The sequence below is a fragment of the Bombina bombina genome, chromosome 2 (genome assembly GCF_027579735.1).
Source record: "Bombina bombina isolate aBomBom1 chromosome 2, aBomBom1.pri, whole genome shotgun sequence".
NCBI lineage: Eukaryota > Metazoa > Chordata > Amphibia > Anura > Bombinatoridae > Bombina > Bombina bombina.
Window position 1 is genome coordinate 907,964,521 of NC_069500.1, and position 20,951 is coordinate 907,985,471.

Sequence of the window (20,951 nt, forward strand, 5' to 3'; positions counted from 1 at the left end):
GGAAATTTTAGATACCGCTCACATTTAAAGGGACACTGAACCCAAATTTTTTCTTTTGTGATTCAGATAGAGCATGTAATTTTAAGCAACTTTCTAATTGACTCCTAGGGCATATTTATCAAGGTCTGGCGGACCTGATCCGACACTGCGGATCAGGTCCGCCAGACCTCGCTGAATAAGGCGAGCAATACGCTTGCCGTATTCAGCATTGCACCAGCACCTCACAGGAGCTGCTGGTGCAATGACGCCCCCTGCAGACTCGCGGCCAATAGGCCGCCAGCAGGGGGATGTCAATCAACCCGATCGTACTCGATCGGGTTGTATTGTGGCGATGTCTGTCTGCCTGCTCAGAGCAGGCGGACAGGGTTATGGAGCAGCGGTCTTTGTGACCGCTGCTTCATAACTGCTGTTTCTGGCGAGCCTGAAGACTCGCCAGAAACACGGGCCATCAAGCTCCATTCGGAGCTTGTTAAATAGAGCCCTATTATCGCCCTCTATGTATACAAATATTAGTTAGAGGGAATGAGGCATATTTAAGAAATGTCTTGCGGACCGGATCCAACCGTGCGGATCAGGTTCGCAAGACATTGCTGAATGCAGAGAGCAATACGCTCTCCGCATTTAACATTGCACCAGCAGCTCACAAGAGCTGCTGGTGCAACGTCGCCCCCTGCAGACTCGCAGCCAATGGGCCGCCAGCAGGGGGTGTCAATCAACCCGATCGTACTCAGAGCAGGCGGACAGGTTATGGAGCAGCGGTCTTTGTGACCGCTGCTTCATAACTGCTGTTTCTGGCGAGTCTGAAGACTCGCCAGAAACAGGGGCCGTCAAGCTCCATTCAGAGCTTGTTAAATAGAGCCCCTATTATCAAATTGTCTTCATTCTCTTGGTATCTTTATTTGAAAGGCAAGAATGTAAGTTTAGATGCCGGACCATTTTTGGTGAACAATCTGTGTTGTTCTTGCTGATTGGTGGATAAATTCACCCACCAATAAACAAGTGCTTTCCATACTTCTGAACAAAAAAAATAGCTTAAATGCCTTTTTCAAATAAAGAAAGCAAGAGAACGAAGAAACTGATAATAGGTGTAAATTAGAAAGTTGCTTAAAATTGCATGCTCTATCTGAACCACAAAATAAAAAATTGGGGTTCAGTGTCCGTTTAAGCCCTACTGTTGGTCATATGGGCTAGATTACAAGTCGAGGTCTAATAACGTTCGCCCGTAAATGGGCAAATCTGCCTGTTCACAGGTGCACGTTAAATAACCAGCTATTACAAGTTGCTAGTTAATGCTACAGCAAGCTTGCGGTAGCACATTGCGCTCTATTTCATTAACCAGAGATCAGATATCTGGTTAATGACAAAAATGTCCTTCAATTGCCCCCAAAATAAAGTATAAGGTTCCTTTATTAAAATAAAAAATTGCAGCATCTTTATTTTTTTTTAAATAACTGCACAAAGCAGTTATAAGGGGTTAAAGTGAGGGGATATGCCTTTCCATTGCGGTCTATTGGGACTGTGTTAAATCTGTAAATATATATGTATATGCTTATGTACATATATATTTGTGTTAAGATGTGTATATACACATATATATGTATATATTCATAAACATATATATTTTAACTTTGCTGCCCAACGCTGCGCGACTTATCCCCTTCGCTGCGCTAGGTTCTGTGCCGTGTCTATCGGCATCAGAACGAGGCTTCCATTGGAGCCAATGGAAGCACTTTTTGTGAGCGCAAAGCTTGCATGCAATGCGAAATGTGAAGTTGTGTTCACATTGCACTCAACTTGTAATACCAGTGCACATTTGCGTGCATTACTGAGTGCAGCGCAAATGTCACACTCGCGAAAGTGCAATTCTGCGTTCCACTCGTAATCTAGCCCTATATATCTATAAATAAAAAAGAAACTGATAATTTTGCAGTGGTCTCTTAATTTTTTTTAAACTATACCATTATTTGATGTATATATCATGACTTGTAAGAACTGTTAGGGATGGGCGAATGTTTCTAAACATTCGAAATTTAAAACAAATTTTTATACATTCGTTCATTCAAATCGAATTTCAAATGTTTACATAACATTCTAACATTCGATTTTCGTTTTCGAATTTTTCGATTGCATGAAAATATTCGTTCTAATAATAGAATGGTTGACTTTGTATTATATCCAATATTCAAATTCGATATCTATATTTCACATTCGATTTCAAAATGTAATATTCAAATTTAATTCAATATATCACATTCGATTTCGAAATGTTATATTCGAATTCGATTCCAATATAAATTTGATTTTGTTATGTAATATTTAAATTCGATATTAATTTCAAAATAGTATTTCTAAGCTACAATTTTCTTTTGTAATGTAATATTCAAATTTTAATTAGTTTTTATAATTCAGTTATCTTATAAATATTAGAATTATTTAATAGTCAAATTTAAATATTCAAATCAACTTATTCCCTCCCATATTTAAATGTTATAGTTGTAATTTCATTTGACAGGTTTAGTTTTAGAGAAAAGGGACAAACTGGTTTGGTGGTCGTGTTGGAATATCTTGATACTGATTTTTTTTATATATACTACTATTATCTATCTATTTTCTCCTGTGGCATCTTTTATTTTTAATTTTTGTGCGGGCGCAACTGTGGAGGGTGGACTGCACACCATGAGAAGACGCATTTTTTATCTTTATCTTCAATCAATTTAATTTATTTTTGGAGCGGTAATATGCGGTCTATTATTTTTTATAGGCAAAAATTCAGGTGATAGGTGGCTACCTGCTTTTACTTGGTGCATTTATTTAGTTGTTTTTTTTTCTAAGAATTTAATCTGAAAAATGATTCATCTTTATATTCATTGTAATTTTTTAAGTCTATTCTACATTAGTGTTTCTTAACCAGAAGTGGCCCTAACAGGCCATATTTTCATGATGTCTTAACTAGAGCACTGGTAAAATAATCAGTACCTATGGTGAGAGCCAGGTTAGTTACCATGGTTACTGGTTATTTTACCTGTGCTCCAGTTAAGATGTTCTGAAAATATTGCCTACTAGCCTAGGTTTACTTGAGGACTGTGGTTTAGAAGTACTGATGTTCATCATAGAGATGTTGTACTTGTAATGTAGTGTGGGTTGTGTTTTACTGTTCTAGTCCTGCCTTGTATCTGGGTACTATTGAATGGGCATTGGCAGCCAGTGATGCTGACTAACTAGGGTCTAATTTATATTTGTAGACTAGATTTTCTTTTAGATTTGTGAAATATGATATGTTAAAAAGATACATTTTGATACATTTCGAATATTTGATTTCAATTGAATGTTTTCGAATGTTATATTCGATTTTCAGAGTCATATTCAAAATAATGTAATCCATTTTGATTTCGAATGTTCATAAAAAATCGAATACATACATTCAAATTTCGAATGTGTATATTCAATCTTTTATGTACATTCAAAATCGAAAGTGACATTCGAAATTGAATATACACATTTGAAATCGAAAGTGACATTCGAAATCTGTAAATAACATTCGAAAATAGAATTTTTAAGAATATTCGTTCTTATCAACATATACGAATTTGTAATTCGAATTTCGGTAATAATATTTGTTCTAACATTCAAATTTGAAAATTTACATATTCACACATCCCTAAGAACTGTACAGCAAAATGTGTATAAAAAAACATAATTTATGCTTACCTGATAAATTTGTTTCTCTTGTAATGTATCCAGTCCACGGATCATCCATTACTTGTGGGATATTCTCCTTCCCAACAGGAAGTTGCAAGAGGATCACCCACAGCAGAGCTGCTATATAGCTCCTCCCCTAACTGTCATATCCAGTCATTCAACCGAAAACAAACAGAGAAAGGAGAAACCATAGGGTGCAGTGGTGACTGTAGTTTAATTAAAATTTAGACCTGCCTTAAAAGTACAGGGCGGGCCGTGGACTGGATACACTACAAGAGAAACAAATTTATCAGGTAAGCATAAAACATAATTTATGCTTACCTGATAAATTCCTTTCTTCTGTTGTGTGATCAGTCCACGGGTCATCATTACTTCTGGGATATTATCTGCTCCCCTACAGGAAGTGCAAGAGGATTCACCCAGCAGAGTTGCTATATAGCTCCTCCCCTCTACGTCACCTCCAGTCATTCGACCAAAGACCAACAAGAAAGGAGAAACCAAGGGTGTAGTGGTGACTGAATTATAATTTAAAAAATATGTACCTGCCTTAAAAAACAGGGCGGGCCGTGGACTGATCACACAACAGAAGAAAGGAATTTATCAGGTAAGCATAAATTATGTTTTCTTCTGTTATGTGTGATCAGTCCACGGGTCATCATTACTTCTGGGATACCAATACCAAAGCAAAAGTACACGGATGACGGGAGGGATAGGCAGGCTCATTATACAGAAGGAACCACTGCCTGAAGAACCTTTCTCCCAAAAATAGCCTCCGAAGAAGCAAAAGTGTCAAATTTGTAAAATTTGGAAAAAGTATGAAGCGAAGACCAAGTTGCAGCCTTGCAAATCTGTTCAACAGAGGCCTCATTCTTAAAGGCCCAAGTGGAAGCCACAGCTCTAGTGGAATGAGCTGTAATTCTTTCAGGAGGCTGCTGTCCAGCAGTCTCATAGGCTAAACGTATTATGCTACGAAGCCAAAAAGAGAGAGAGGTAGCAGAAGCTTTTTGACCTCTCCTCTGTCCAGAATAAACGACAAACAGGGAAGAAGTTTGGCGAAAATCTTTAGTTGCCTGCAAGTAGAACTTGAGGGCACGAACTACATCCAGATTGTGTAGAAGACGTTCCTTCTTTGAAGAAGGATTTGGACACAAGGATGGAACAACAATCTCTTGATTGATATTCCTGTTAGTGACTACCTTAGGTAAGAACCCAGGTTTAGTACGCAGAACTACCTTGTCTGAGTGAAAGATCAGATAAGGAGAATCACAATGTAGGGCTGATAACTCAGAGACTCTTCGAGCCGAGGAAATAGCCATTAAAAATAGAACTTTCCAAGATAACAATTTTATATCAATGGAATGAAGGGGTTCAAACGGAACACCCTGTAAAATGTTAAGAACTAAGTTTAAACTCCATGGCGGAGCAACAGTTTTAAACACAGGCTTGATCCTAGCTAAAGCCTGACAAAAGGCCTGGATGTCTGAATTTTCTGACAGACGCCTGTGTAACAAGATGGACAGAGCTGAGATCTGTCCCTTTAATGAGCTAGCCGATAAACCCTTTTCTAAACCTTCTTGTAGAAAAGACAACATCCTAGGAATCCTAACCTTACTCCAGGAGTAATCTTTGGATTCACACCAGTATAGGTATTTACGCCATATTTTATGGTAAATCTTTCTGGTAACAGGCTTCCTAGCCTGTATCAGGGTATCAATAACCGACTCAGAAAAACCACGTTTTGATAAAATCAAGCGTTCAATTTCCAAGCAGTCAGCTTCAGAGAAGTTAGACTTTGATGTTTGAATGGACCCTGAATCAGAAGGTCCTGTCTTAGAGGTAGAGACCAAGGCGGACAGGATGACATGTCCACTAGATCTGCATACCAAGTCCTGCGCGGCCATGCAGGCGCTATTAGAATCACTGATGCTCTCTCCTGTTTGATTTTGGCAATCAATCGAGGAAGCAGTGGGAAGGGTGGAAACACATAAGCCATCCTGAAGTTCCAAGGTGCTGTCAAAGCATCTATCAGAACCGCTCCCGGATCCCTGGATCTGGATCCGTAGCGAGGAAGTTTGGCGTTCTGGCGAGACGCCATGAGATCTATCTCTGGTTTGCCCCAACGTCGAAGTATTTGGGCAAAGACCTCCGGATGAAGTTCCCACTCCCCTGGATGAAGAGTCTGGCGACTCAAGAAATCCGCCTCCCAGTTCTCCACTCCCGGGATGTGGATTGCTGACAGGTGGCAAGAGTGAGACTCTGCCCAGCGAATTATCTTTGATACTTCTATCATTGCTAGGGAGCTTCTTGTCCCTCCTTGATGGTTGATGTAAGCTACAGTCGTGATGTTGTCCGACTGAAACCTGATGAACCCCCGAGTCTTTAACTGGGGCCAAGCTAGAAGGGCATTGAGAACTGCTCTCAATTCCAGAATGTTTATTGGCAGGAGACTTTCCTCCTGACTCCATTGTCCCTGAGCCTTCAGAGAATTCCAGACAGCGCCCCAACCTAGAAGGCTGGCGTCTGTTGTTACAATTGTCCAGTCCGGCCTGCTGAACGGCATCCCCCTGGACAGATGTGGCCGAGAAAGCCACCATAGAAGAGAGTTTCTGGTCTCTCGATCCAGATTCAGAGTGGGGGACAAATCTGAGTAATCCCCATTCCACTGACTCAGCATGCACAATTGCAGCGGTCTGAGATGTAGGCGTGCAAAGGGAACTATGTCCATTGCTGCTACCATTAAGCCGATCACCTCCATGCATTGAGCTACTGACGGGAGTTGAATGGAATGAAGGACACGGCATGCATTTAGAAGCTTTGTTAATCTGTCTTCTGTCAGATAAATCTTCATTTCTACAGAATCTATAAGAGTCCCCAAGAATGGAACTCTTGTGAGAGGAAAGAGAGAACTCTTCTTTTCGTTCACTTTCCATCCATGCGACCTTAGAAATGCCAGAACTAACTCTGTATGAGACTTGGCAGTTTGAAAGCTTGAAGCTTGTATCAGAATGTCGTCTAGGTACGGAGCTACCGAAATTCCACGCGGTCTTAGTACCGCCAGAAGGGCACCCAGAACCTTTGTAAAGATTCTTGGAGCCGTAGCCAATCCGAATGGAAGGGCTACAAACTGGTAATGCCTGTTTAAGAAGGCAAACCTTAGATACCGGTAATGATCTTTGTGAATCGGTATGTGAAGGTAAGCATCCTTTAAATCCACTGTGGTCATGTACTGACCCTCTTGGATCATGGGTAAGATTGTCCGAATAGTTTCCATTTTGAACGATGGAACTCTTAGGAATTTGTTTAGGATCTTTAAATCCAAGATTGGCCTGAAAGTTCCCTCTTTTTTGGGAACCACAAACAGGTTTGAGTAAAACCCTTGTCCTTGTTCCGACCGCGGAACCGGATGGATCACTCCCATTAAAAATAGATCTTGTACACAGCGTAGAAACGCGTCTTTCTTTATTTGGTTTGTTGACAACCTTGACAGATGAAATCTCCCTCTTGGGGGAGAGAATTTGAAGTCTAGAAGGTATCCCTGAGATATGATCTCTAGCGCCCAGGGATCCTGGACATCTCTTGCCCAAGCCTGGGCGAAGAGAGAAAGTCTGCCCCCCACTAGATCCGGTCCCGGATCGGGGGCCCTCGGTTCATGCTGTCTTTGGGGCAGCAGCAGGTTTACTGGCCTGCTTGCCCTTGTTCCAGGACTGGTTAGGCTTCCAGCCTTGTCTGTAACGAGCAACAGCTCCTCCCTGTTTTGGTGCAGTGGAAGTTGGCGCTGCTCCTGCTTTGAAATTCCGAAAGGGACGAAAATTAGACTGTCTAGCCTTAGCTTTGGCTTTGTCTTGAGGTAGAGCGTGGCCCTTACCTCCTGTAATGTCAGCAATAATTTCTTTCAAACCGGGCCCAAATAAAGTTTGCCCCTTGAAGGGTATATTAAGTAATTTGGACTTAGAAGTTACATCAGCCGACCAGGATTTTAGCCACAGCGCCCTACGTGCCTGAATGGCGAATCCTGAATTCTTAGCCGTAAGTTTGGTTAAATGTACTACGGCCTCCGAAATAAATGAATTAGCTAGTTTAAGGACTCTAAGCCTGTCCGAAATGTCGTCCAGCGTAGCTGAACTAAGGTTCTCTTCCAGAGACTCAATCCAAAATGCTGCCGCAGCCGTGATCGGCGCGATGCATGCAAGGGGTTGTAATATAAAACCTTGTTGAACAAACATTTTCTTAAGGTAACCCTCTAATTTTTTATCCATAGGATCTGAAAAAGCACAGCTATCCTCCACCGGGATAGTGGTACGCTTAGCTAAAGTAGAAACTGCTCCCTCCACCTTAGGGACCGTTTGCCATAAGTCCCGTGTGGTGGTGTCTATTGGAAACATCTTTCTAAATATTGGAGGGGGTGAGAACGGCACACCGGGTCTATCCCACTCCTTAGTAACAATTTCAGTTAATCTCTTAGGTATAGGAAAAACGTCAGTACTCGCCGGTACCGCAAAGTATTTATCCAACCTACACATTTTCTCTGGTATTGCAACAGTGTTACAATCGTTGAGAGCTGCTAAGACCTCCCCTAGTAAAACACGGAGGTTTTCCAATTTAAATTTAAAATTTGAAATATCTGAATCCAATCTGTTTGGATCAGAACCGTCACCTACAGAATGAAGCTCTCCGTCCTCATGCTCTGCAAGCTGTGACGCAGTATCAGACATGGCCCTAGAATTATCAGCGCACTCTGTTCTCACCCCAGAGTGATCACGCTTGCCTCTTAGTTCTGGTAATTTAGCCAAAACTTCAGTCATAACAGTAGCCATATCTTGTAATGTTATCTGTAATGGCTGCCCAGATGTACTAGGCGCCATAATATCACGCACCTCCCGGGCGGGAGATGCAGGTACTGACACGTGAGGCGAGTTAGTCGGCATAACTCTCCCCTCGCTGTTTGGTGAAATTTGTTCAATTTGTACAGATTGGCTTTTATTTAAAGTAGCATCAATACAGTTAGTACATAAATTTCTATTGGGCTCCACCTTGGCATTGGAACAAATGACACAGGTATCTTCCTCTGAATCAGACATGTTTAACACACTAGCAATAAACATGCAACTTGGTTGCAATTTTATTTAATAAAAACGTACTGTGCCTCAAGAAGCACTAAACGATTAAATGACAGTTGAAATAATGAACTGAAAAAACAGTTATAGCATCACTCTTAACAAACAACACACTTTTTAGCAAAGGTTTGTTCCCATTAGTAAAATAACACTAATTAAATTTTAAACATAAAAATTACAGAGCAACGTTTTAAATCACAGTCACTATATAAGTCTCACAGCTCTGCTGAGAGAATCTACCTCCCTTCAAAGAAGTTTGAAGACCCCTGAGTTCTGTTAGAGATGAACCGGATCATGCAGAAAAACTGACTGGGAATTTTTGATGCTTAGCAAAGAGCGCCAAAAACGGCCCCTCCCTCTCACACACAGCAGTGAGAGAGAAACGAAACTGTCATAATTAACACAAGCAAACTGCCAAGTGGAAAAATAATGCCCAAATATTTATTCACTCAGTACCTCATTAATGCAAACGATTCTACATTCCAGCAAAAACGTTTAACATGAAAAATACCTATTAAAAGGTTTAATGTACTTTTACAGAGTAATTCCGGTGTAATACCATCTCCAGAATACTAAAGTGTAAAGCATACATACATGTTCATTATAACGGTATGGCAGGATTTTTTCATCAATTCCATTCAGAAAATAAAAACTGCTACATACCTCAATGCAGATTCAACTGCCCGCTGTCCCCTGATCTGAAGTTTTTACCTCCCTCAGACGGCCGAGAAACAGCAATATGATCTTAACTACTCCGGTTAAAATCATAAGAAAAACTCTGGTAGATTCTTCTTCAAACTCTGCCAGAGAGGTAATAACACGCTCCGGTGCTATTGTAAAATAACAAACTTTTGATTGAAGTTCTAAAAACTAAGTATAATCACCATAGTCCTCTCACACCTCCTATCTAGTCTTTGGGTGCAAGAGAATGACTGGAGGTGACGTAGAGGGGAGGAGCTATATAGCAACTCTGCTGGGTGAATCCTCTTGCACTTCCTGTAGGGGAGCAGATAATATCCCAGAAGTAATGATGACCCGTGGACTGATCACACATAACAGAAGAAATTATGTTTTCTCTTGTTAAGTGTATCCAGTCCACGGATCATCCATTACTTGTGGAATACCAATACCAAAGCTAAAGTACACGGATAATGGGAGGGACAAGGCAGGATTAAGCGGAAGGAACCACTGCCTGAAGAACCTTTCTCCCAAACACAGCCTCCGAAGAAGCAAAAGTATCAAATTTGTAAAATTTTGAAAAAGTGTGAAGCGAAGACCAAGTCGCAGCCTTGCAAATCTGTTCAACAGAGGCCTCATTTTTGAAGGCCCAGGTGGAAGCCACAGCTCTAGTAGAATGAGCTGTAATCCTTTCAGGGGGCTGCTGTCCAGCCGTCTCATAGGCTAGGCGTATTACACTCCGAAGCCAAAAGGAAAGAGAGGTTGCCGAAGCTTTTTGACCTCTCCTCTGTCCAGAGTAAACGACAAAAAGGGAAGATGTTTGACGAAAATCTTTAGTAGCTTGTAGCTTGTAAGTAAAACTTCAAGGCACGGACTACGTCCAGATTAAAAGACGTTCCTTCTTTGAAGAAGGATTAGGGCACAACGATGGAACAACAATCTCTTGATTGATATTCTTGTTAGAAACCACCTTAGGTAAAAACCCAGGTTTGGTACGCAGAACTACCTTATCTGCATGAAAAATCAGATAAGGAGAATCACATTGTAAGGCAGATAGCTCAGAGACTCTCCGAGCCGAGGAAATAGCCATCAAAAACAGAACTTTCCAAGATAAAAGTTTAATATCAATGGAATGAAGGGGTTCAAACGGAACTCCTTGAAGAACCTTAAGAACCAAGTTTAAGCTCCACGGGGGAGCAACAGGTTTAAACACAGGCTTAATTCTAACCAAAGCCTGGAAAAATGCCTGGACGTCTGGAACCTCTGCCAGACGCTTGTGCAAAAGAATAGACAGAGCAGAAATCTGTCCCTTTAAGGAACTAGCTGATAATCCTTTGTCCAAGCCCTCTTGGAGAAAAGACAATATTCTAGGAATCCTAACCTTACTCCATGAGTAATTCTTGGATTCACACCAATAAAGATATTTACTCCATATCTTGTGGTAGATTTTCCTGGTAACAGGCTTTCGTGCCTGTATTAAAGTATCAATGACTGACTCGGAGAAGCCACGCTTTGATAGAATCAAGCGTTCAATCTCCATGCAGTCAGTCTCAGAGAAATTAGATTTGGATGATTGAAAGGACCTTGTATCAGAAGGTCCTGTCTTAGAGGCAGAGTCCATGGTGGAAAGGATGACATGTCCACTAGGTCTGCATACCAATTGAATGTTTTCGAATGTTATATTCGATTTTCAGAGTCATATTCAAAATAATGTAATCCATTTTGATTTCGAATGTTCATAAAAAATCGAATACATACATTCAAATTTCGAATGTGTATATTCAATCTTTTATGTACATTCAAAATCGAAAGTGACATTCGAAATTGAATATACACATTTGAAATCGAAAGTGACATTCGAAATCTGTAAATAACATTCGAAAATAGAATTTTTAAGAATATTCGTTCTTATCAACATATACGAATTTGTAATTCGAATTTCGGTAATAATATTTGTTCTAACATTCAAATTTGAAAATTTACATATTCACACATCCCTAAGAACTGTACAGCAAAATGTGTATAAAAAAACATAATTTATGCTTACCTGATAAATTTGTTTCTCTTGTAGTGTATCCAGTCCACGGATCATCCATTACTTGTGGGATATTCTCCTTCCCAACAGGAAGTTGCAAGAGGATCACCCACAGCAGAGCTGCTATATAGCTCCTCCCCTAACTGTCATATCCAGTCATTCAACCGAAAACAAACAGAGAAAGGAGAAACCATAGGGTGCAGTGGTGACTGGAGTTTAATTAAAATTTAGACCTGCCTTAAAAGTACAGGGCGGGCCGTGGACTGGATACACTACAAGAGAAACAAATTTATCAGGTAAGCATAAATTATGTTTTCTCTTGTTAAGTGTATCCAGTCCACGGATCATCCATTACTTGTGGAATACCAATACCAAAGCTAAAGTACACGGATAATGGGAGGGACAAGGCAGGATTAAGCGGAAGGAACCACTGCCTGAAGAACCTTTCTCCCAAACACAGCCTCCGAAGAAGCAAAAGTATCAAATTTGTAAAATTTTGAAAAAGTGTGAAGCGAAGACCAAGTCGCAGCCTTGCAAATCTGTTCAACAGAGGCCTCATTTTTGAAGGCCCAGGTGGAAGCCACAGCTCTAGTAGAATGAGCTGTAATCCTTTCAGGGGGCTGCTGTCCAGCCGTCTCATAGGCTAGGCGTATTACACTCCGAAGCCAAAAGGAAAGAGAGGTTGCCGAAGCTTTTTGACCTCTCCTCTGTCCAGAGTAAACGACAAAAAGGGAAGATGTTTGACGAAAATCTTTAGTAGCTTGTAGCTTGTAAGTAAAACTTCAAGGCACGGACTACGTCCAGATTAAAAGACGTTCCTTCTTTGAAGAAGGATTAGGGCACAACGATGGAACAACAATCTCTTGATTGATATTCTTGTTAGAAACCACCTTAGGTAAAAACCCAGGTTTGGTACGCAGAACTACCTTATCTGCATGAAAAATCAGATAAGGAGAATCACATTGTAAGGCAGATAGCTCAGAGACTCTCCGAGCCGAGGAAATAGCCATCAAAAACAGAACTTTCCAAGATAAAAGTTTAATATCAATGGAATGAAGGGGTTCAAACGGAACTCCTTGAAGAACCTTAAGAACCAAGTTTAAGCTCCATGGGGGAGCAACAGGTTTAAACACAGGCTTAATTCTAACCAAAGCCTGGAAAAATGCCTGGACGTCTGGAACCTCTGCCAGACGCTTGTGCAAAAGAATAGACAGAGCAGAAATCTGTCCCTTTAAGGAACTAGCTGATAATCCTTTGTCCAAGCCCTCTTGGAGAAAAGACAATATTCTAGGAATCCTAACCTTACTCCATGAGTAATTCTTGGATTCACAATCTAGCCCTATATATCTATAAATAAAAAAGAAACTGATAATTTTGCAGTGGTCTCTTAATTTTTTTTAAACTATACCATTATTTGATGTATATATCATGACTTGTAAGAACTGTTAGGGATGTGCGAATGTTTCTAAACATTCGAAATTTAAAACAAATTTTTATACATTCGTTCATTCAAATCGAATTTCAAATGTTTACATAACATTCTAACATTCGATTTTTGTTTTCGAATTTTTCGATTGCATGAAAATATTCGTTCTAATAATAGAATGGTTGACTTTGTATTATATCCAATATTCAAATTCGATATCTATATTTCACATTCGATTTCAAAATGTAATATTCAAATTTAATTCAATATATCACATTCGATTTCGAAATGTTATATTCGAATTCGATTCCAATATAAATTTGATTTTGTTATGTAATATTTAAATTCGATATTAATTTCAAAATAGTATTTCTAAGCTACAATTTTCTTTTGTAATGTAATATTCAAATTTTAATTAGTTTTTATAATTCAGTTATCTTATAAATATTAGAATTATTTAATAGTCAAATTTAAATATTCAAATCAACTTATTCCCTCCCATATTTAAATGTTATAGTTGTAATTTCATTTGACAGGTTTAGTTTTAGAGAAAAGGGACGAACTGGTTTGGTGGTCGTGTTGGAATATCTTGATACTGATTTTTTTTATATATACTACTATTATCTATCTATTTTCTCCTGTGGCATCTTTTATTTTTAATTTTTGTGCGGGCGCAACTGTGGAGGGTGGACTGCACACCATGAGAAGACGCATTTTTTATCTTTATCTTCAATCAATTTAATTTATTTTTGGAGCGGTAATATGCGGTCTATTATGTTTTATAGGCAAAAATTCAGGTGATAGGTGGCTACCTGCTTTTACTTGGTGCATTTATTTAGTTGTTTTTTTTTCTAAGAATTTAATCTGAAAAATTATTCATCTTTATATTCATTGTAATTTTTTAAGTCTATTCTACATTAGTGTTTCTTAACCAGAAGTGGCCCTAACAGGCCATATTTTCATGATGTCTTAACTAGAGCACTGGTAAAATAATCAGTACCTATGGTGAGAGCCAGGTTAGTTACCATGGTTACTGGTTATTTTACCTGTGCTCCAGTTAAGATGTTCTGAAAATATTGCCTACTAGCCTAGGTTTACTTGAGGACTGTGGTTTAGAAGTACTGATGTTCATCATAGAGATGTTGTACTTGTAATGTAGTGTGGGTTGTGTTTTACTGTTCTAGTCCTGCCTTGTATCTGGGTACTATTGAATGGGCATTGGCAGCCAGTGATGCTGACTAACTAGGGTCTAATTTATATTTGTAGACTAGATTTTCTTTTAGATTTGTGAAATATGATATGTTAAAAAGATACATTTTGATACATTTCGAATATTTGATTTCAATTGAATGTTTTCGAATGTTATATTCGATTTTCAGAGTCATATTCAAAATAATGTAATCCATTTTGATTTCGAATGTTCATAAAAAATCGAATACATACATTCAAATTTCGAATGTGTATATTCAATCTTTTATGTACATTCAAAATCGAAAGTGACATTCGAAATTGAATATACACATTTGAAATCGAAAGTGACATTCGAAATCTGTAAATAACATTCGAAAATAGAATTTTTAAGAATATTCGTTCTTATCAACATATTCGAATTTGTAATTCGAATTTCGGTAATAATATTTGTTCTAACATTCAAATTTGAAAATTTACATATTCACACATCCCTAAGAACTGTACAGCAAAATGTGTATAAAAAAACATAATTTATGCTTACCTGATAAATTTGTTTCTCTTGTAGTGTATCCAGTCCACGGATCATCCATTACTTGTGGGATATTCTCCTTCCCAACAGGAAGTTGCAAGAGGATCACCCACAGCAGAGCTGCTATATAGCTCCTCCCCTAACTGTCATATCCAGTCATTCAACCGAAAACAAACAGAGAAAGGAGAAACCATAGGGTGCAGTGGTGACTGGAGTTTAATTAAAATTTAGACCTGCCTTAAAAGTACAGGGCGGGCCGTGGACTGGATACACTACAAGAGAAACAAATTTATCAGGTAAGCATAAATTATGTTTTCTCTTGTTAAGTGTATCCAGTCCACGGATCATCCATTACTTGTGGAATACCAATACCAAAGCTAAAGTACACGGATAATGGGAGGGACAAGGCAGGATTAAGCGGAAGGAACCACTGCCTGAAGAACCTTTCTCCCAAACACAGCCTCCGAAGAAGCAAAAGTATCAAATTTGTAAAATTTTGAAAAAGTGTGAAGCGAAGACCAAGTCGCAGCCTTGCAAATCTGTTCAACAGAGGCCTCATTTTTGAAGGCCCAGGTGGAAGCCACAGCTCTAGTAGAATGAGCTGTAATCCTTTCAGGGGGCTGCTGTCCAGCCGTCTCATAGGCTAGGCGTATTACACTCCGAAGCCAAAAGGAAAGAGAGGTTGCCGAAGCTTTTTGACCTCTCCTCTGTCCAGAGTAAACGACAAAAAGGGAAGATGTTTGACGAAAATCTTTAGTAGCTTGTAGCTTGTAAGTAAAACTTCAAGGCACGGACTACGTCCAGATTAAAAGACGTTCCTTCTTTGAAGAAGGATTAGGGCACAACGATGGAACAACAATCTCTTGATTGATATTCTTGTTAGAAACCACCTTAGGTAAAAACCCAGGTTTGGTACGCAGAACTACCTTATCTGCATGAAAAATCAGATAAGGAGAATCACATTGTAAGGCAGATAGCTCAGAGACTCTCCGAGCCGAGGAAATAGCCATCAAAAACAGAACTTTCCAAGATAAAAGTTTAATATCAATGGAATGAAGGGGTTCAAACGGAACTCCTTGAAGAACCTTAAGAACCAAGTTTAAGCTCCACGGGGGAGCAACAGGTTTAAACACAGGCTTAATTCTAACCAAAGCCTGGAAAAATGCCTGGACGTCTGGAACCTCTGCCAGACGCTTGTGCAAAAGAATAGACAGAGCAGAAATCTGTCCCTTTAAGGAACTAGCTGATAATCCTTTGTCCAAGCCCTCTTGGAGAAAAGACAATATTCTAGGAATCCTAACCTTACTCCATGAGTAATTCTTGGATTCACACCAATAAAGATATTTACTCCATATCTTGTGGTAGATTTTCCTGGTAACAGGCTTTCGTGCCTGTATTAAAGTATCAATGACTGACTCGGAGAAGCCACGCTTTGATAGAATCAAGCGTTCAATCTCCATGCAGTCAGTCTCAGAGAAATTAGATTTGGATGATTGAAAGGACCTTGTATCAGAAGGTCCTGTCTTAGAGGCAGAGTCCATGGTGGAAAGGATGACATGTCCACTAGGTCTGCATACAAAGTCCTGCGTGGCCACGCAGGTGCTATCAGAATCACTGATGCTCTCTCCTGTTTGATTTTGGCAATCAGTCGAGGGAGCAGAGGAAACGGTGGAAATACATAAGCCAGGTTGAAGAACCAAGGCGCTGCTAGAGCATCTATCAGTGTCGCTTCTGGGTCCCTGGACCTGGATCCGTAACAAGGAAGCTTGGCGTTCTGGCGAGACGCCATGAGATCCAACTCTGGTTTGCCCCAACGATGAATCAACTGAGCAAACACCTCCGGATGGAGTTCCCACTCCCCCGGATGGAAAGTCTGACGACTAAGAAAATCCGCCTCCCAGTTCTCCACGCCTGGGAAATGGATTGCTGACAAGTGGCAAGAGTGGTACTCTGCCCAGCGAATTATTTTTGAGACTTCTAACATCGCTAGGGAACTCCTGGTTCCCCCTTGATGGTTGATGTAAGCCACAGTCGTGATGTTGTCCGATTGAAATCTGATGAACCTCAGTGTTGCTAACTGAGGCCAAGCCAGAAGAGCATTGAATACCGCTCTTAACTCCAGAATATTTATTGGAAGGAGTTTCTCCTCCTGAGTCCACGATCCCTGTGCCTTCAGGGAATTCCAGATTGCACCCCAACCTAGAAGGCTGGCATCTGTTGTTACAATTGTCCAATCTGGCCTGCGAAAGGTCATACCCTTGGACAGGTGTACCCGAGACAACCACCAGAGAAGAGAATCTCTGGTCTCTTGATCCAGATTTAGCAGAGGGGGTAAATCTGTGTAATCCCCATTCCACTGACTCAGCATGCATAATTGCAGCGGTCTGAGATGAAGGCGCGCAAATGGCACTTTGTCCATTGCCGCTACCATTAAGCCGATTACCTCCATACACTGAGCTAACGAAGGGCGCGGAATGGAGTCAAGAACACGGCAAGCATTTAGAAGTTTTGATAACCTGGACTCCGTCAGGTAAATTTTCATTTCTACAGAATCTATAAGAGTCCCTAAGAAGGAGACTCTTGTGAGTGGGGATAGAGAACTATTTTCCTCGTTCACTTTCCACCCATGCGACCTCAGAAATGCCAGAACTATCTCTGTATGAGACTTGGCAACTTGAAAGCTTGACGTCTGTATCAGGATGTCGTCTAGATATGGAGCCACCGCTATGCCTCGCGGTCTTAGAACCGCCAGAAGTGAGCCCAGAACCTTTGTAAAGATTCTCGGGGCTGTAGCCAACCCGAAGGGAAGAGCTACAAATTGGTAATGCCTGTCTAGAAAGGCAAACCTTAGAAACCGATGATGATCCTTGTGAATCGGTATGTGAAGGTAGGCATCCTTTAAGTCCACTGTGGTCATGTACTGACCTTCTTGGATCATGGGTAGGATGGTCCGAATAGTTTCCATTTTGAAAGATGGAACTCTGAGGAATTTGTTTAAGATCTTTAGATCCAAAATTGGTCTGAAGGTTCCCTCTTTTTTGGGAACCACAAACATATTCGACTAAAAACCCTGTCCTTGTTCCGTCCGCGGAACTGGATGGATCACTCCCATAACTAGGAGGTCTTGCACACAGTGTAGGAATGCCTCTTTCTTTATCTGATTTGCAGATAGCCTTGAAAGATGAAATCTCCCTTGTGGAGGGGAAGCTTTGAAGTCCAGAAGATATCCCTGAGATATGATCTCCAACGCCCAGGGATCCTGAACATCTCTTGCCCACGCCTGGGCGAAGAGAGAAAGTCTTCCCCCTACTAGATCTGTCACCGGTAGGGGGCCGTTCCTTCATGCTGTCTTAGAGGTAGCAGCAGGCTTTCTGGCCTGCTTGCCTTTGTTCCACGACTGGTTAGGTTTCCAGGCCTGCTTAGATTGAGCAAAAGTTCCCTCTTGTTTTGATGCGGAGGAAGTTGATGCCGCACCTGCCTTGAAATTTCGAAAGGCACGAAAATTAGACTGTTTGGCCTTTGCTTTGGCCCTGTCCTGAGGGTGTGACCCTTACCTGCAGTAATGTCAGCAATAATTTCCTTCAAACCAGGCCCGAATAAGGTCTGCCCCTTGAAAGGAATGTTGAGTAATTTAGACTTCGAAGTCACGTCAGCTGACCAGGATTTAAGTCATAGCGCCCTACGCGCCTGGATGGCGAATCCGGAATTCTTAGCCGTTAGTTTAGTCAAATGAACAATGGCATCAGAAACAAATGAGTTAGCTAGCTTAAGTGTTCTAAGCTTGTCAATAATTTCAGTCAATGGAGCTGTATGGATGGCCTTTTCCAGGGCCTCAAACCAGAATGCCGCCGCGGCCGTAACAGGCGCAATGCATGCAAGGGGCTGTAAAATAAAACCTTGTTGAATAAACATTTTCTTAAGGTAACCCTCCAATTTTTTATCCATTGGATCTGAAAAAGCACAACTGTCCTCAACCGGGATAGTGGTACGCTTTGCTAAAGTAGAAACTGCTCCCTTCACCTTAGGGACCGTCTGCCATAAGTCCCGTGTAGTGGCGTCTATTGGAAACATTTTTCTAAATATAGGAGGTGGGGAAAAAGGCACACCCGGTCTATCCCACTCCTTGCTAATAATTTCTGTAAACCTTTTAGGTATAGGAAAAACATCAGTACACACCGGTACCGCATAGTATTTATCCAGCCTACACAATTTCTCTGGTACTGCAACTGTGTTACAGTCATTCAGAGCAGCTAATACCTCCCCAAGCAACACACGGAGGATCTCAAGCTTAAATTTAAAATTAGAAATCTCTGAATCAGGTTTCCCCGAATCAGAGATGTCACCCACAGACTGAAGCTCTCCGTCCTCATGATCTGCATATTGTGACGCAGTATCAGACATGGCCCTTACAGCATCTGCGCGCTCTGTATTTCTCCTAACCCCAGAGCAACCGCGCTTGCCTCTTAATTCAGGCAACCTGCATAATACCTCTGACAGGGTATTATTCATAATTGCAGCCATGTCCTGCAAGGTAATCGCTATGGGCGTCCCTGATGTAATTGGCGCCATATTAGCGTGCATCCCCTGAGCGGGAGTCGAAGGGTCTGACACGTGGGGAGAGTTAGTCGGCATAACTTCCCCCTCGTCAGAATCTTCTGGTGATATTTCTTTTATAGTTAAAGACTGATCTTTACTGTTTAAGGTGAAATCAATACATTTAGTACACATTCTCCTATGGGGCTCCACCATGGCTTTCAAACATAATGAACAAGTAGTTTCCTCTATGTCAGACATGTTTAAACAGACTAGCAATGAGACTAGCAAGCTTGGAAAACACTTTAAACAAGTTTACAAGCATTATAAAAACGTTACTGCAACTTTAAGAAACACAAATTTTGTCAAAATTTGAAATAACAGTGAAAAAAGGCAGTTACACTAACAACATTTTTACAGTGTATGTAACAAGTTAGCAGAGCATTGCACCCACTTGCAAATGGATGATTAACCCCTTAATACCCAAAACTGAATAATAAAAGACAAAAACGTTTTTGTTTTTTTTTGGGTTTTTTTTTTCAAACAGTCACAACAACTGCCACAGCTCTACTGTAGCTTTTTACCTCCCTCAAAAACGACTTTGAAGCCTTTTGAACCCTCCAGAGAAATCTTGGAACCTTTAATGAAGAAGCTGGATGTCTCTGTCAGTATTTTTAGCTGCACAGCAAAGCACTAAAATAGGCCCTTCCCACTCATATTGCAACAGTGGAAAGCCTAAGGAAACTGTTTCTAGGCAGAAATCAAGCCAGCCATGTGGAAAAAAACTAGGCCCCAATAAGTTTTATCACCAAATACATATAAAAACGATTAAACATGCCAGCAAACGTTTTATATTACATTTTTATAAGAGTATATATCTCTATTAATAAGCCTGATACCAGTCGCTATCACTGCATTTAAGGCTTTACTTACATTACTTCGGTATCAGCAGCATTTTCTAGCAAATTCCATCCCTAGAAATATATTAACTGCACATTCCTTATTGCAGGAAAACCTGCACGCCATTCCCTCTCTGAAGTTACCTCACTCCTCAGAATATGTGAGAACAGCCATGGATCTTAGTTACTTCTGCTAAGATCATAGAAAACGCAAGCAGATTCTTCTTCTAAATACTGCCTGAGATAAACAGTACACTCCGGCACCATTTAAAAATAACAAACTTTTGATTGAAGAATAAACTAAGTATAAAACACCACACTCCTCTTACGACCTCCATCTTGGTTGAGGCTTACAAGAGAATGACTGGATATGACAGTTAGGGGAGGAGCTATATAGCAGCTCTGCTGTGGGTGATCCTCTTGCAACTTCCTGTTGGGAAGGAGAATATCCCACAAGTAATGGATGATCCGTGGACTGGATACACTTAACAAGAGAAAATTATATTTGCATTAAAATTTAAAAAACAATTGAATTAGTTTGTTTTTCTACTGTAAAAACTATAGTCAAAGCAAAAAGGTTATCCTTATACAAATAGAGGCCTTTCAGTATAGTTATATAACTTTGATGTGCACAAAGCCTCCCATGAGCCTCTACTCAAATAAATGCAGATGTATTCACGCCAGCTAATCATTATTATCACGGTAATCACCTGGCTATTAAAACTTATATAGGGGCTTTAGTTTAAAAAGGGGCTTTTGTGCTTTAAAACAATTGGTGTTAGGGTTTTCTATGCCTTTTTTATGTCCTTTTTTATGCTCAAGCCTAACGTGTTGTGCGCATACACCA

The 20,951-nt window shown here is 40.4% G+C and overlaps 1 protein-coding gene across 1 annotated transcript in view; it reads right to left on the reverse strand.

The window, feature by feature from the left end:
• The window catches only part of FRAS1 (Fraser extracellular matrix complex subunit 1), an 868,578-nt gene that overhangs the window by 433,027 nt on the left and 414,600 nt on the right, over positions 1 to 20,951 (reverse strand).